The sequence below is a fragment of the Diadema antillarum genome, unplaced genomic scaffold (assembly GCF_040938485.1).
Source record: "Diadema antillarum isolate AM-2024a unplaced genomic scaffold, OU_Dant_1.0 scf00000008, whole genome shotgun sequence".
Lineage (NCBI taxonomy): Eukaryota > Metazoa > Echinodermata > Echinoidea > Diadematoida > Diadematidae > Diadema > Diadema antillarum.
The window spans coordinates 2,739,636-2,757,037 of NW_027270897.1; the positions used below are offsets into that span (position 1 = coordinate 2,739,636).

The 17,402-nt window shown below is 35.2% G+C and overlaps 1 protein-coding gene across 1 annotated transcript in view; it reads left to right on the plus strand.

The window, feature by feature from the left end:
* Positions 1-354: 354 nt before the first annotated feature.
* Positions 355-17,402, plus strand: part of LOC139717978 (uncharacterized) — a 151,133-nt gene continuing 134,085 nt past the window's right edge. The window contains exon 1 of the mRNA XM_071629465.1: positions 355-370. The gene's annotated coding sequence lies outside the window, so the exon portion shown is untranslated. The remainder of the gene's footprint in view (positions 371-17,402) is intronic.

Here is a 17,402-nt window from a genome sequence, read left to right on the forward strand (position 1 = left end):
TTCAATATCTGTTGGCATTCGATGTCATGTTTGCTTGTTATTTTTTTATCCGACTTAAAATTGCTGTTAACCCTACCACTACCCTACCACTTTAGCAAATCACATCAACACCATGAGAAACTTAAATCCAACAGTTGTAAAAACTACTGATGATTGTTACAATGTGTTCTCTAAATTTGTATTTTAGTAAACCATTACAACATTTTGTTGGCTACGAATATGCGTAAGCAAAGATTGATTCTATGTACCTCGGTCATTAACAGATATCTATCACCCACAATGCCCCTGATTTCCTCCAATGAAACAGGCGAGGGACTGCTTACTGATGAATTAACGACATTGCCCGAGATCACCGCCACGTCGTTTCTAAGTAAGATGGCTTGTTAGCCACTTTACAGTTGTGCACCACTCTTTTGTACCCCTCTCATTGTTCAGTTTATGATTACTGTAATCACTTTTTCCGTTTGTTTTTCTATTTGCTTACGGCTGAAGGCTCCGTTTCTATTCACTGCTTAAAGACGTGGTTAAAAAAAAGGAAAAAAAAACTGTCAAACTTATCTTTTTCTTTCTTCTGTTGCGAAAATTATTGTAATGTACACTGTTAGTCATGCAGATAGCTTGGTGACTAAAAAAGTATATCTCACTGTCATTCAATGAATAATATTCCAACGAAACTTCCTTTCTTCCCTTTCTTTTTTTTTTTTTGGACATTTTGACATGTTCATGGACAAGTTACATCAAATGTACACAAGTGCACAGATGAGCCTTCTAGATTTAACAGATAAATTATGTTATAGCAGTTATAAAGATCTATATGAACAAATAAAGTAAAATCATAATGTCATTTTGAATTTGAAGTATTTATTTGAAATTTACAAGTATTCCGGCTATTGGTAAATAATTCGTCCTTGTGGAAATATAAACTCAGTCATACAGTAACTGGTAAAAGTCTTTTCCATGGGCATAGTATCCTGTTTTAATTATCTCCTGATCAGCATACGCACAAGTAATACCACTATGTATGAAAATTAATTTTCTTATCTACTCCATAGGTGTGTATGTTTTGTACTTTTGCTATGCTATTGTTCGTATAGTATTTGTATTTGCTTGATGACATTTAAGTTTTTGGTTTTTTTTTTCTTACAAATCTTGTTTAAAATCGCCGATGTTACTTTGCAATATTTTTGTAGTATTTGTATGTGGAAATAAAATGAAATATAATCATTAGGTGACGAGGTCATTGTGGGTTTAAATACCGTGATGTTATTATCGTGGTGGTCTGTAACATTTATCTTTATACATGGGTCTTTTCATAAACAGGAGATGGCAAACCAACTGAAGATGTAATCCTACGAGATACAAGCGAAACGACTAGAAGTGAGTTGCATATCCTTATCATTCGGTATCATCTAACTATACACATATGTGACCCTGCACCTCAAAACAAACAAAAAGTCGCCAGACATGAATTTTTAGTTAAGACCATATTCTGAAAGAGCAGACTTTAAGCTTTAAAATGATGTATAACTCAAATCATATGGACTCTCCTAACCTATCTAAATATTGGAAAGAAAGCACAAACTCAGGAAAAGTGTGAACTGAGAAAAGAGGCTCTGAAGTACAGTGTCTATTCAAGCGCTTAATCTTTACCAAACTGTGCTGGCTGTGCGATGAATGGGACAAAAAACAGGAAGTAATCCACCAGAGTAACAACAATGAAGGGATTATCAGATTAAACTGAAATTGAGCATGCCTCATTAACACATTCTGTTCATAATCAATGCCAACTTTCAAAGCAGTAGCACTATCCTTTCAAAAGTTATTAAAGTTGAAAGTGAAGAGTGTGGACAAGGTTTTTCAGAAATGAAAAAGGGATTCTAAAGACACACATAATCACACTATTCTACCAAAAATGTTCGAGATAAACTGCTAAAAAAACACACTTTCCTGCCCGTTTTATGATACCAAATTTTAGCATAATGTAAAAGAAGACCCGCTCTTTCAGAAAATATGAAAAAGTCATGTTCGGCTAGGTTGACCCATTTCACTTATTTTCTGTCCTCACGCAAAATCAGTGTGTGCGACTTTATGTTCGTTTTGAGGTGCACGGTCACATATTCATTATATATCCAATAATGATTTCACTGATACCATTTTTTCTCAGATTTCCAATTCTACCTTGTATATCAAATGGTAATTGCAAACATGTTTTGCTGCTTGCGATATTAACGCATGTTCATTATTGTAAGCAGATTTATCTTTACACACACACACACACACACACACACACACACACAAAGTTTTCATGCGTACTGATCTAAAATGAAACAAAGGTTTTCTGCATGGGAACCTGTATCATCGCGTCAACCTGGTCAGTTAATACATCCGAGACGACAAAATATATAGTGATTTAAAATGGAGTAATTTCAAGTCACGTAATAGCAATTTCTCAAAATTGCGTACTTGGTGGTGCCCTATCCTTTGCACATCCTTGCAATGTAGTGTTTTTATTACATTGCATTTGTGGGCTATCATTTCAGGATTATTTTGTTGATGATACGATGATGTGCACTCATTACGGGATTATGTCAAGAACAACGAAATATTTCGTTTTCCAATGCAATGTACTTTTGTATATTTTACAAAGGGTGACAAAGATTTATTGTATCGAATTTCATTTCAGCTTCTGAAGTTCCTGAGAAAGATGTTGACATCTTTGCAATGGCAGTTCTTATGTGTGTTGTTCTCATACTTATTGCCATTCTGTTAATGGTATTGTGGAGGCATCACAAGAAAAGGTGAGTGTTTACGTAACCTGATATCGTGTACACGTGTGTGTGTGTGCGGGGGGGGGGGGGAGTTAATCTACATTGCCACCCGCAGACACTCTTTTCTTTTCCCTAATTATATTAACAATTTGTAGTTGTTCGATATTAGCGCGATTGTTCTGTCATACAATTTTATTTTACTATTCTATATAACAATGTCTAAAGTCATGTAATTAATGCTTGAAACTTTGAGTAACAAAAAAAAAATGCATGTGTACGTAGTCCTCGAAAACACAATTTTCATATGTCAAAGGGTACAAATGGATTTTGATATTCAAACAATATTTTACTAGACATGTTATGTCTTTTCTTCGGAAGAAATCAAAATAAGTTGAATATCGATATGTTCCACAATGTTTTTGATGTTGGAAAGTAATGTTTCAACCCATCTTGAAAATGTATTGTTGATTGTTTATGTTCTGCTTTTTTTCTTTCAAGAACGTGTATGTCTCTTATAATTGTCTTTACAGACGTAGATCATCACAAACTTTAAATCAGCCAAACATTAGACAACTGCAGGTGCATCCTGTAGATACTACAAACCAAAGTGTGAGCTCGACGGATCATGTTGTATGGAGCAAAACTAGTACAATGTGTACTGACGCTGGAGCAGAGGGTCACCCTTTCCCGAGCCACTATTACAACACTTGTAGAGAAGTCACTGCTCATCAAGAGGATCCGTATCACATCTACCAGGACGCTGCGGAGGTAGACATGGGAACTTCACAGGCACCAAACTTGGAACAAGTCTCCCTTTGTGCATCTTCGTTACAGAGCAACGTCACTTGCTCAGTAAGTATCCCATATTTTTACTCTGTGTGTGTGTGTGTGTGTGTGTGTGTGCGTGCGTGCGGAAATGAAAGTGTGCATATGAATATATGGATTTTGTGGAACATTGATATGCATAATACATTTTCGTAAATATCAGAGAAAATACTCAAAAGGGCATTCTCATACAGATTTCTTAAGCATGCTTTTCTACTGTGACTACGTTTCCATTGATAATCGATTCATCTTCATAATGCGATGATTGTAGAACGGGTAGCGAAAATCCTGGGAACTCTTTGGTCGAGAGCTCTGCTTTGTTTGTTTGTTTGTTGTTGTTTTTTTGTTATTTCCTGGCCGAAGGTTGCCTCGTGATGATACCTATACTATTAACATGTTCCTATTAGCAATGACAATAACAATAGCAATGATAATGACAATTATTTATCCCTTGTCACTCATAGCATGGAATTGGGGAACGCGTTAGAAATATATCAGTGATAAAATTTAAAAACTATCTCGAATGTTTACAAGGACTTCTAAAAAGTATAATGAACACTAAAAAGATAGATTCACTACTAATATTTGGGAACATTACATTTTGAACCGGAAAGGATATTGTGCGAAATAAATGTTTCACTACTATTATAAAAACATTAAGAAAAATAAACGAAAAATTGCTTCTTCTGAAACTACCTAAGTGAAACGAAACTTAGCGCGTTGACATGTTATTCTCAATCTGAGAAGAGCATCTATGTGAAGCAGGAGCATCATCTCACTACAACATATCGCTATATCTATAAGTTCTCGCACCCAGTAAGAATAGCCTATTGCCTAGCAAATCATGTATCCAGTAAATTTACCGTGCGCTCAGTAGTTACTTGATACACGGCCGGAGGTATTGATTCCATGTTTTTCGTCAATGGCAAGCAATTAAAAAAAAAAAACATCCAGTAAGCATTCCATAGCTCATACACGAATTAGAATTGACACATTCAGACCTTTGCAGCATTTAAATCATCACATTAACGATCCTCATGGTGTCAATTGTGTAGTTCTAGAAGTCGTTATCAAATGTAACTTCTCCATAAAATCTGGATATTGGTGTCATTGTTGACAAAACACACAAAGCAGATTAAATATTCCTAATGTAGTTTTCACGAGTCTCTAGAGAGATGGCCAGGTAAATCGAGTGATCATGTTATAGCTGCATCAACTTGCTCACATTATCCTGCGTGTTGTATGTATCTTCACAGAACAACAATCATGCAGAGAAAATGAACAGCAAGAGAGACAGTGCTGGTTCTGCATCCGTCTACCCAAGCCAACCAAGAGAGATATCCGAGGTGGATGAAAATCTCTTTCTCTCAGAAAATTCCAGTCAAATTGCTCCAAACTGCCAATCCGAGACAATTCAAGAACAGTCACGATGGAAGACACGAGTTGAGTACAAATATACCAAAAGAAATGAAGTGATCACGACTGATCCATTATATTCTACAGCCATCTACTCAGCCAAATCAAGGGAAAAGCCTGAGGTAGATGAAGATGATTACCTTGTTATCGAAGCAAATACCGGTGAAAACTCTCCCTACCAATCTAAAACCCTCCAGGTACCATGTTCACGTCCCGATTACAAGCATAATGCCAGAAATGAAAAACGTGTCAATAGAATGAGACCGAACGATCCATTATATTCTACAGCTATCTACTCAGGCAAATCAAGCGAAAAAATGGATGAACATGGTTACCTCGTTCTCGAAGCAATTGCCAAAGAGATTACTCCAGACCAATCAGAGAAAATCCAAGGACCGCAGCCATGCCATGAATACAGGCATGCCAGTAAAAGCGAAAAGCTTACCCCTCTTCCGACGAGCCTGAACGATCGATTGTACTCTACATCTATCTACTCGGGCAAACCGAGCGAAAAGCTGGAGGAAGATGAATATCTCATTCTCGGAGCAAATGCTGGTAAAAATTACCCCAGACCAGTCCGAGACCCACCAATAACCGCACTCTTGCCCAGAGTACACGTATGTCGACCCACGTATATGACACGAAAACTAGACGCCTGAAGGCCTGACCTACATTTTGCTTATGTATAAGGAAGCAACCTTCTAGCTTCTCTGAGGATTCACATTTATTCATTTTTTCTTTATTTTACCATGTCCTATGCATCTATTGCACTGTAAGTATCAACGGTACCAGCGGTAACAGCTGGTATTGTTGTCCTCATTTTATTGCAACTGGCTGGTAGATCATTATTGAACTGTTAGCGTTGTGTTTTGCTTTACCCAACTACTTTCGCGTCTCTTCTGAGGAACGAACTGTATAGTTTTCTAATTGTTAAATTTACACTATAAAACTTTACTGTCAACATTGCTATGATAACAACTGATAATACTTCTGCAGCGTGTGGTTTATTCGTTTTCCAACTTTTATCTAAAAAGAATTGGCTGTATTCACAGTTGTTGTTTTCTTCTGTACTCTCGTCCTATGTTGTAGTGCTCCTTATTTTGATCTTTACACTCTGTTTCAATACTGGGAACTACGTTTAATAAGCTTGCTTTGCAGCAGGTTCCATCGTCAGCGTTTATACTTAGATTCAACTTTCATAGATTGACCGTCATGTTCTATATGTTTGCAATAGTCTAGTGTGCATCCTAGCTGGATATCATGTATCATTTTGCTTTGTTATGTTTGATGTATTTTCATTGAGAAATGTGAAAAAAAATAGATTGAAATTGAAATTAGAATTGGAATACAGTAAACAATAGAATGATAAGCGGGTGGTACATGTACCTTCCATGCCATGAGAAATCACTTTAGATACCAAGACCACATTAATCTGATAGGAATCAAGCGGAGTAATTACAGGGATGAATCAATATGATTAAACTTAAAAACAATAACCGTTTGCCTCGGGTGGAATCATCTCCAAAATAATGTTGAAATTCCTTGTGCAAAGTGGATACACACGCAAGAACACATTGGCAGAACAAAAACGTTAACAAACATAAAAAAGTGTTTCTTTCCGTACTGAATTTCCTTCACATTCATGACTTCACACAAACAAACAAAAAAAATTAAAAAGAGATAGCTTTCCAGTGACGCTGTCATCGTGTCAACTTCCCATTAGGATTCCCTCTCAGTTTGTTGCTCGGCAAATCGACAAACATGGCAAAGGGCGTTTCGTTTCAATTGGTGAAGCTCATTATAGAATTGTGAGTTCTACATGTTTCCTTGAAACGCTGCTATCGGTCACAATATCAAATCAACTGAGAATGATTATACGAGAGGATTATAAAAGAAATCATAAAAAAGTTAATGAACACTAATGAATGAGCTGGGAATTACGCGATATAATGTCTTCCTCTTTTTACAACATTGATTTGTATCTGTAGGTACAACAATGTGTAATTTTGTGAACAGCCCTCGGTTGTCCTCTTAGGTCATAACTACTGACTGATTAATGGAATTCTAGTATGTGATGAAAGGATATAAGTCCTCCCTAATTTGGAACTCTTATTGTTAAAAGAAAACAATGATTTTTTTTCCTACAAGGCCCAAGGCATTTTTCTGTGTGCCTAGTTTGTGATCTCGCGTAGGAAAAGCCAATAACCTATGAAGGGACAATTGCTTTCAGTGACTGATGTTTATCTTTAATTCTAGACTATCTAATCTATCCACTCATGTTTGTGGATGCAAATGCCTCGCACTATATGGCTACTGTATGATTCTACTATTAAACAAGGTCATGATAAGTACGTGCATGGTGACATTTAACCAGACTCCTAAAGTAACAATTAATGAGATGAAACGCACCAGGTCAGTATCTTTGCAAATACATTGCACTATACACAATATCGAAAGCCGTCACTGTACCTTTCTAGTAAATTTGCATAGACCAAATATTACTTGGCAAAATATTTGATAATATGGACGGTGTGTCGTTGAATATGTCATGATGCTATTAATACTATTATTATGAATACTAAATGTTTGAAATATTATGTCGCTCCTAGTACATGAGTTTCCCTTTACCTCTATGATTCTATTTCCTTTTTTTTCAAATCTCTCCACTTTCTGATTTAATTCTGATATAATTCTGATTTCTGATTCAATTGCTTCCTTTCTTGTTATTGTTATGGCATGTTAAATTTGGCAGATATTTGCTGGGTTCAAACAGCAACAGTATAATGCTGCATTAGCTTAAAAAAAGATTATGTTTTTATTGTAACTCATATAACGGAAAAATATGATTAAAATCATTATTATTTGATCAAAGATATTATTATTGTTCCTACTTAACAGGCTAGATTAGAGTATATTGGATTTTTTTTAAATGTTAAATGTTTGTCCGGATTAGCATCCCATTTGCAGTGACTTCAAACATGTATTACTGTCTACTCCTCTATCTCTCCCTTCCATCCCATGTTTGTTTTTCCCTCACTTTTTATTTGTTTGTTCTCTGTACAATACCTGATTGTTGTTTGAATATTCGCTTTAAAGTAATGAATTTGTGTCCTGTTTATAAACAAAAGAGAAAATCGGTATACAGACTGATGTTATGTAGTGTATTAATTCAACTATGAAAGTGGCTTCAAGCTTAGTAAATGAGTGATTTAATAAGTGATCACATAGGGTGAAGAGCACGTTAAGCAGCACGTTGCAGACACATGATACCTGATTACCTATGATGGAATAGATGAAAAACATGAACACAACAACTTAGTAACTTATTAAATTGTGTTGTATAACTGAATTACTTTTATGAGCATTCATGTGAAGTTCACTGTTTATATTTCAGAAAACCAAACACAAACTCGAGTAGATGCCATTTATTTCTCGAGAGGGCGCTAGTACGGCAATAAAATCCTACAGTTCAAGCACTTTCCCAGTGATATACAATTTATAAAATTTAGTGTTTTCACTCGGGTCAAAATATGAAAATTGAAAGGGTAAAACGGTTTGTATCAAACACATAATTACCTTACGAACTCTTTCCTCCCGTTGACAGTATCTATGAAAACAAATGTTATTACGTTTGCACATGTCATCAACAAGTAAACTTGGAGGAAGGAGTTTCAGACAAATCATCGTCGCCTCTGTTTTTGATGCGATCATCTTCAACACTGAAATACTACCTTATCCTTAAAGGAAACTGAAAACCCAAGTACAATGTGGACTGAGTGAAAGCAGAACACATCAAAGAAAGTTTGAGGGAGATGGGAGAATCGTTTGAATAGTTGTGAATTCTTAAAGTTTGGGTGCCGCGTCGCTGGGTGTGGACCATTACTACAGTTCATGTCTTCATTATCAACAACAAAGAAGACGTAAAGAAAAGTCAACACACTTTTAATTTTCTAGTATAATGAAAGAGCACTTGACCCAGGTCTCCAACGCGGGATGAAAATATTATCCTGACCATATATCAGTACCAAGTCGATAAAATGTGCACTTTTTGTGAGTAATGGAATGCCATTGTTATTCATTGTCTGTATAATTGTTTTGTCCATAATGATGTCATAAACTATAGTAGCTTTCTTATCCACAGATGCCGGCACAGACATCTTCAACTTTGAGTCTATTGTCCAATTTCCTCAAACTCTATTCATGCTGTGTTCTACTAATAATATTAGTATTATTAATATTAATAAACTATTAATAATATTTATAAACAATATTATTGTTTATTTCAATCAATCCTTACCTATATTTGGGTTTTGATTTCATTTAAATGCGTGTCCCATCACGTCAAACGCTAGCACACGCAACCGAGAAAATCCAGATATTGGTCCAGTAGATTTTATCTTTGATATAAAGTTTGGGATGATTTATCCTTCAAAGGCATTTCTGCTCCTTTGTGCAAGTTCATTCGCTGGCCCTGAAGTTATTTAAACTGAAATTCAAGTTCAGGGAAACAATACATCACAAGCTGGAACAGCTTAGTAGTTATTACTGAAGAGGGCTACAGACTACATCCTGTTGAATCAAACAATTTTCTTATCCGCCTTCGTGGCTCACGGGATATCCTCGTACAACACTGCATAATGAGCGAGATGTATATCCGTAGGTAAATGTAGATCACTATCGCTCATCACTTGTTAAAACCAACGTAACAATCCATTCATTCATTCATTCATTCATTCATTCATTCATTCATTCATTCATTCATTCATCATTCATTCATTCATTCATTCATTCATCATTCATTCATTCATTGATTCATTCTTTGTTTCATTCATGCATACAATTCGGATTTTATTACTCATCAGAACGTCTTAAGACTGAGCTGTAGGTCTACATAAAAATTGACATTGAAATGAAAAAAAAAAGGAAAGTGAAATTCATATCAGCATTGTAAAATTGTAAAGCATTATATTTTATACACTGTAAAACAAAATACCTACAATTAAGAATTACATCAAAACACATTGAAAATCACATAAAAAACTAGCATCTATATGAATGAGAATTGCGATGAATAACATAGCAAAGGAAAGATAAGTGTGGAGAGGGAGAGGTAGAGACAGAGAGAAAAGGAGAAGGTAAAGAACGTTTGTGCAAAAGGAGAGAAAAAGAAAGAATGAATAATGTACGTAAAATTACTTTCAAAATTGTGTGCATGATAGAACCAGTTTTGTTATAGCTTACACATACATAGAGAGAGAGAGAGAGAGAGAGACATTGATCACAAATGTTACTTTTTTCATTGCATGTATACTCTACGAGTATGGGTGTGTGTGTGTGTTTGTGTGTGTGTGTGTGTGTGTGTGTGTGTGTGTGTGTGAATTAACATTTCATTATGGTCGTGAATTGTGCATTCATGGCAGTAATGTCTCTACATTAGGTTGAATTCAGTTTATGTTCATATTTCAGTACAGCTGTATTTGCAATTCAACATTAACGAATCGAAAGATAATGCAATGTTTTATATAACTGAAAAAAAAAGAGAGAAAGTACTCCCAATTCACAGTTTTTAACAGCTTACTTGACAAAAATAATACATAGGTTAGAGGTAATCGAAATGTTAAGACCACTTTAAGCGACCATTATCTTCCTCATAAAAAGAAGTTTTAACATGAAATGACCTGCTGCTTAAAAAAGGTTATTATCACATTTTTGCACCTGTCTTCTCTAACGACAGATCAAGCAGCATCAAAGAAACAGTTAGGCTCTTAGAAATGGGATAGGGTTAGGCAAGGAAACCACTGGCTTGCACATTAAACTCATAATGCATTTGCACATTAAACACATAATGCTTAGATTTGTGTTTGCTTCAGCGCTGAAGGTAAACTTTGCCACATGTTGTAAGGCCTACATGTAACTTATAAAGAAGTGATACTTTTGTTCATTTTTTTCCGTTATCGACTGCTGTCAGACACTCTTTCAGAACTGCCTGAGTAAGGCAATGTGTACTTATCACAGTTATATTTGTAAATAAGATGCATATGGGCTTTATATAGCAGCATTTGAGACATACCATTCCTTTGATGTATTACAACACATGTTTATACCTGATCTTAAAAATGATAATTAACCTCATTTTCTGGAGGGAATTTGTAGTAGAATAATCAGCAATGTTGCATTAATGAAAGCTCGTCCTCAGATAAATGTATCTTTTCAAAACACTAAAATCATGTTTGTACACACATTCTGGTAATCCCAGGATGTCACTTAAACACACACACACACAAGCACACACACACAAACACCTGAACGTAAAAGGTCCCACAAAGTATAATGTTAAGAGTGCTATGATAACCAACATTGTAAATACATTTCTTTCCCCTTAACCATGTACCACAAAATTGATTAACAAAAATATCTGCTCATCTCTTTCTTTTATTTCTTGCATGCAGTCGTAGTGACTAAACAATGCAGAGGACAACACAAATGTAAATAATTCAATATGTGACCGTGCACCACAAAACGAACAAAAAGTCGCACACACTGATTTTGTGTGGAGACTGAAAATATGTGAAATGGGTCAGCCTAACCCATCTTGACTTTTTCATATTTTCTGAACGAGTAAGTCTTCTTCTACATTATGTTACAATTTGGGATCATAAAATGGGCAGGAAAGTGTGTTTTTTAGCAGTTTATCTTGAACTTTTTTTGTGGTAGAATAGTGTGATTATGTGTTTTTTTAGAGTCCCCTTTTCATTTCATAAAAACCTTGAACATACTCTTCATTTTAAACTCAAATAACTTTTGAAAGGATGATGTTACTGTTTTGAAAGTTGGCATCAATTATGAACAGCATGTGTTGATACGGCACTCTCAATTTCAGTTTAATCTGATAATCCCTTCATTGTTGTTACTCGGGTAATTTACATCCTGTTTTTTGTCCCATTCGTTGCACAGCCAGCACGGCTTGGTACAGATTTAGCGCTCGAATAGACACTGGACTTCAGAGCCTCTTTTCTCAGTTCACACTTTTCCTGAGTGTGTGTTTTCTTTCCAATATTTAGATAGGTTAGGAGAGTCCGTTTGATTTGAGTTATACATCATTTTAAAGCTTAAAGTCTGCTCTTTTAGAACATGCTCTTAACTAATAATTCATGTCTGGCGACTTTCTGTGCGTTTTGTGATGCAGGGTCACATATATGCATACATACATGCACATGGGACCCTGCATCACAAAACCAACAAAAAGTCGCCAGATATGGATTTGTAATTAAGCGCAGATTCTGAAATAGCAGACTTTAAGCTTTAGTATGATGTATAACTCAATTTGAATGGACTCTCCTAACCTACCTGATATTGGAAAGAAAGCACACACTGTGCTTTTCGTGTGAAAGGGACTTATCGACAAAAAATAAAGAACTTGAAATGAAATCTAATACTCTTTTTGGGCATTCTTTAATGTTTCATTTTGTATTTAAAAAGAGTTTGAGTTGGGGTATTTCCATGAAAATAAAAATCACTGTGCCAAAATGTTTTCGTTGAAAGTTATTTCAGATTAGATTAAAAGTGGTCCATCAATATGTGTTTGTTTAAACCTTGTTGTCCGAAAATAAAGAGATGAATTCAACTTGACAGCCAGAAATCCACTTTGTGAATAGAGACTGCTATTTCAATGTGGATTGAAATGAAGAGTTTGTTCGCAAAAACCGATAAGTCCATTCTTGAAGATTTTGAAGTACGGTTTATGTCATAAAGTACAAAATAATACCTTTCAAATGATATATTGGTCACTACATATAAAGGTACATTTTTGAAGTTATGGTAAAAAAAAGCAAACATTTTCTTATTATTCTCTTTATTTTTCTTGACCTTTAATCGCAAATATCTCCATTTGGCAAATATGGACTTATCGGTTTTTGCGAACAAACTCTTCAAATTCTTTTATTTTGGAATATTTGCAAATGAATCGCTTTGTGCTTACATTCTGCATTCAATTTCAACAAAAGAAAGTTCAAATTGTTTGGAAATTGTCTGACACAAGACACAATATTTGAGTTATGATCAAAAGAGAAAGTGGTTAGTTACATTTTGTGAGGTGTGTATATTTTATCTTTTTCCGTTATTCACTTTCACATGTTGTCATCAACATTAGTATATTTGACCTCTTTTGACTTTTATTTTAGGGGATTTGTGCATATGAATTCCCATAGTGCAAACATTCTTCATTCGATTTCAAGTTGGAATTAATTTTTCTTCAGATTCTATTGATTTTTTTAATACAACGCACCATATTTGTGCTATAATCCAAAGACAAAGTGATTATTCACACTGAAGTTTTTATATTTTGAGACTTCTCTTGTGTCAAACTTGCTTTAAAGGGACTGTACAGTAATGGTTGAGGTAGGGATTCATGTTTTGAACATTCCTAAGTGAGATAATGAAAAGCCTCTTATGAAATACGAAAGAGCATGTGATTTTAAGAAGGATTCAACGTTTATTTAATGAAAATTGGTTTTCAAATGGCTGAGATATCTCAAAAAGTGCTAATAATAAAAGGCGACATGCCCCAACTTTATTAGTATCTCTTTGTTTCACCTTGTTTTTGGATATCTCAGCCATTTCAAAACCAATTTTCATCGAATAAACTTTTGATACCCCTTAGAACTGCATGCTCTTTGACATGTCATAGAGTGGTCTCTGAATATCTCACAAAACGTTAAAAGCTAAATCTTCACCTCGACCAGAACTGTACACACTCTTTAATCATGCCAATTACCATCTCAATCGATTCCTCATGCCCCGTTTTCTCTGAAGAAATATTTCATTTGTCCCTGTATGTTGTGTGGTTCAAAAGTTGAATTATTTAGGTACTTTCCTGGTGAAACGACACTGAATTGTTCATACATTTGGACTTTTCTTGTATCAGACATGCTTTAATCATTTAAATAACCACATTAATCTATTTCGCATGCCACATTTACCCTGAAGAATTTTTATTTATCCCTGTATGTTGTGTAGTTCAAAAGTTATGACCATTAATGATTTTTTTTTGAAAATCCAAGATGGCCTTAAATGACCCCCATGGGACACGATTTTTACTTGGGAACAAAAAAAGATCATTAGCTAGACACCATGTAAGGGTTACAAAAAAAGTAAGTTAAAAAAAATGGAGGGTGCATGAGGACCCCCATTCCTTACAGACTATCATAAGACACACCTAATTCAATTCAATTCAACTTTATTTTCATTTCCATTAAATCAACAGGGAAAACTATATACAATGCTTTAACAGAACATATTTGTAGTAGTTTCAAAAACGTACATTAACAAAATACATGTGATCATGAGTAACAACATAATCGCATTTATAATGTATATACATACATAATTGTATGCATGTTACACGGATGGGAATGGAAATGGAGGGTCCCACTAAAAGCCAAGTTTGTACGATATGGGACCATCAGAAATACATAAGAGAACGAATAATGACTTCACGAAACTACAAACTAACATATGAAACAAACTCAAAGAAACCAATGTCAACTGACATGAAATAGAATAACAGGAAAGAACGGGGGAAAAAAGAAACAAAAAAAAGGAAAAAAGAAAGAGAAAATGAAACTGCAACACACGCCGTCGTGGACACAAGCAAACTGAGTTCCAGGATGTAGGAGTGATAAGACGCACCCTGGAATGATATTGCGAATTAAAAATTGGGTACATATGCCAGCAAAAAATACAGAAGAGCGGACATATTAAAAGGAAGGAATAGACACAATGATACATTCTTCAGTAACAGTAACATTTGAGGAGAACTTATATTCGACAGATTATTTTACTCTAATAATAGAAAATAGTTGATATGTAATTGATTAATGCATATATGTGACTGTGCACCTCAAAACGAACATAAAGTCGCACTCACTGATTTTGCGCGAGAACTGAAAATAAGTGAAATTGGTCAACCTAGCCGAACTTGACTTTTTCATAGTTTCTGAAAGGGCAGGTCTTCTTTTACATTATGCTAAAATTTGGTATCATAAAACGGGCAGGAAAGAGTGTTTTTTTAGCAGTTTATCTCGAACATTTTTGGTAGAATAGTGTGATTAGGTGTGTCTTTAGAATCCCTTTTTCATTTCTGGAAAACCTTGTCCATACTCTTCACTTTCAACTCTAATAACTTTTGAAAGGATAGTGCTAATGCTTTGAAAGTTGGCATTAATTATGGACAGAATGTGTTAATGAGGCATGCTTAATTTCAGTTTAATTTGATAATCTCTTCATTGTTGTTACTCTGGTGGTTTACTTCTTGTTTTTTGTCCCATTCATCGCACTGCCAGCACGGTTTGGTAAAGATTAAGCGCTTGAATAGACACTGTACTTCAGAGCCTCTTTTCTCAGTTCACACTTTTCCTGAGTGTGTGCTTTCTTTCCAATATTTAGATAGGTTAGGAGAGTCCATTTGATTTGAGTTATACATCATTTTAAAGCTTAAAGTCTGCGCTTTCAGAATATGGTCTTAACTAAAAATTAATGTCTGGCGACTTTTTGTTTGTTTTGAGGTGAAAGAAAGATGATGACTTAATTGAGTTAATGAAACGAACCTAATCCGGTTGTATGTTATAAGATTTCGATAGAAATAATTTCAATTTATTCTTGAAAGAATTAAAAGTTCGTGCTGTTACAATATCGTTAGGAAGTGAGTTCCAATACTTTGGCCCATCGTAAATGAAGTTATTCTGAGCCAGCAGAGTTCTGAAAAAGGGCAAATGAAATTCGTTCGAACGCCTTGTTGGGTAATTATGAACGGACTGATTTCTTGGAGACATTGTTTCAAATATATTTGGAAGATTATTTTTATCATAATTATACATAAATTTTCCTAAATTATACAAATCCTTAATTTTCAATATTTTGTTTTCAAAAGATAATCACGCTATCCTACCAAAAAGTGTGCGAGAAAGACTACTAAAAATAAAATTTCCTGTTCATTTATGATCGCAAACTTTAGAACAAATGTAGAAGAAGGCTTGCTCTTTCAGAAAATAATGAAAATTTCAAGATTGACTAGGACCCATTTCACCTATTTTCAGTCCTCATACAGAATCAGTGAGTGCGACTTTTTGTTGGTTTTGTGATGCATGGCCACATATGACCTTGCATCATAAAACTAACAAAAGGTCGCACTATTATTTCAAAGTTTGGAATCATAAAATGAACTGGAAAGTGCGTCTTTAGCAGCTTTTCTAAGGTGTGCACGTCACGAGACTGACACCCACGAGTCATACAGCTCACGAGTCATACAGTCCATGAGTTCAACACTAAGCTAATAAGGCCCACAAGACCGACACATTAAGCCCCGCGTTGTATCTGTCGAATTCGTGGGCTGTTTTTACCTAGTGTCTAACTCATGGGCTTTATTTACCTATCGTCGAACTAATGGGCTGTACAGTGCTGTATGACTCGTGAGCTGTATGACTCATGGACCTCTTTACAATGTCGAACTCGTGGGCTGTATGACTCGTGGGTGTCGGTCTTTTGGGATGACTCCATTGCTACAACCCATAAATATTATTGTAGAGTAATGTAATCACGTCTGTCTTAGTGGCCCATTTTCATTTCTTGAAAATCCCTTGCAAACTCCTCATTTTCAACTCTAATAACTTTTGGAAAGTTATACTACTGCTTTGAAAGTTGCCATCAATCACAGACAGAATATGTCAATAGAGCATGCTCAATTTTAGCTTAGTCTGATAATCTCTTCATTGTTGTTGCTCCGGTGGCTTACATCCTGTTTTGTCCCATTAATCACACAGCTATCCGGTTTAGTAAAGATTAAGGGCTTTAATAGACCCTGTACTTCAGAGCCTTTTTTCACAGTTCACACTTTTCCAGAGCGTGTGCTTTCTATCCAGTATTTACATAGGTTGGGAGAGTCCAGTGAATTGAATTACACATCATTTTAAAGCTTAGCGTCTGCTCGTTCAGATTCTGCCCTTACCTAAAAATCCATGTCTGGCGTTTTGTTGTTGTTGGTGGTGGTGGTTTTGTGATGCGGGGTCACATGTAAAGTACATAACTATCTTTCACTGAATTATCAAATAATATCAAAATAATAATGTTAAACCTCTTCAAAATTGCCCTTTTAAGCACTTGCACAGTGTATAAAATACCTCCAAACCGAATATCCCATATTACGGAAAATTTTGCTAATAATCCGTATAAACAGTATTCAATTCAATTCAATTCAATCATAGTTTATTTCCAATACTAGAAAGCATTATCACTATATCTTTCAGACGGCACCAATATGAACATAGTACTTGGTAATCTGTGTGTCACATGAAGCTGAAATACAGTAGAGGAATAGTTTTTGTGCAACCTCGAAGGGAT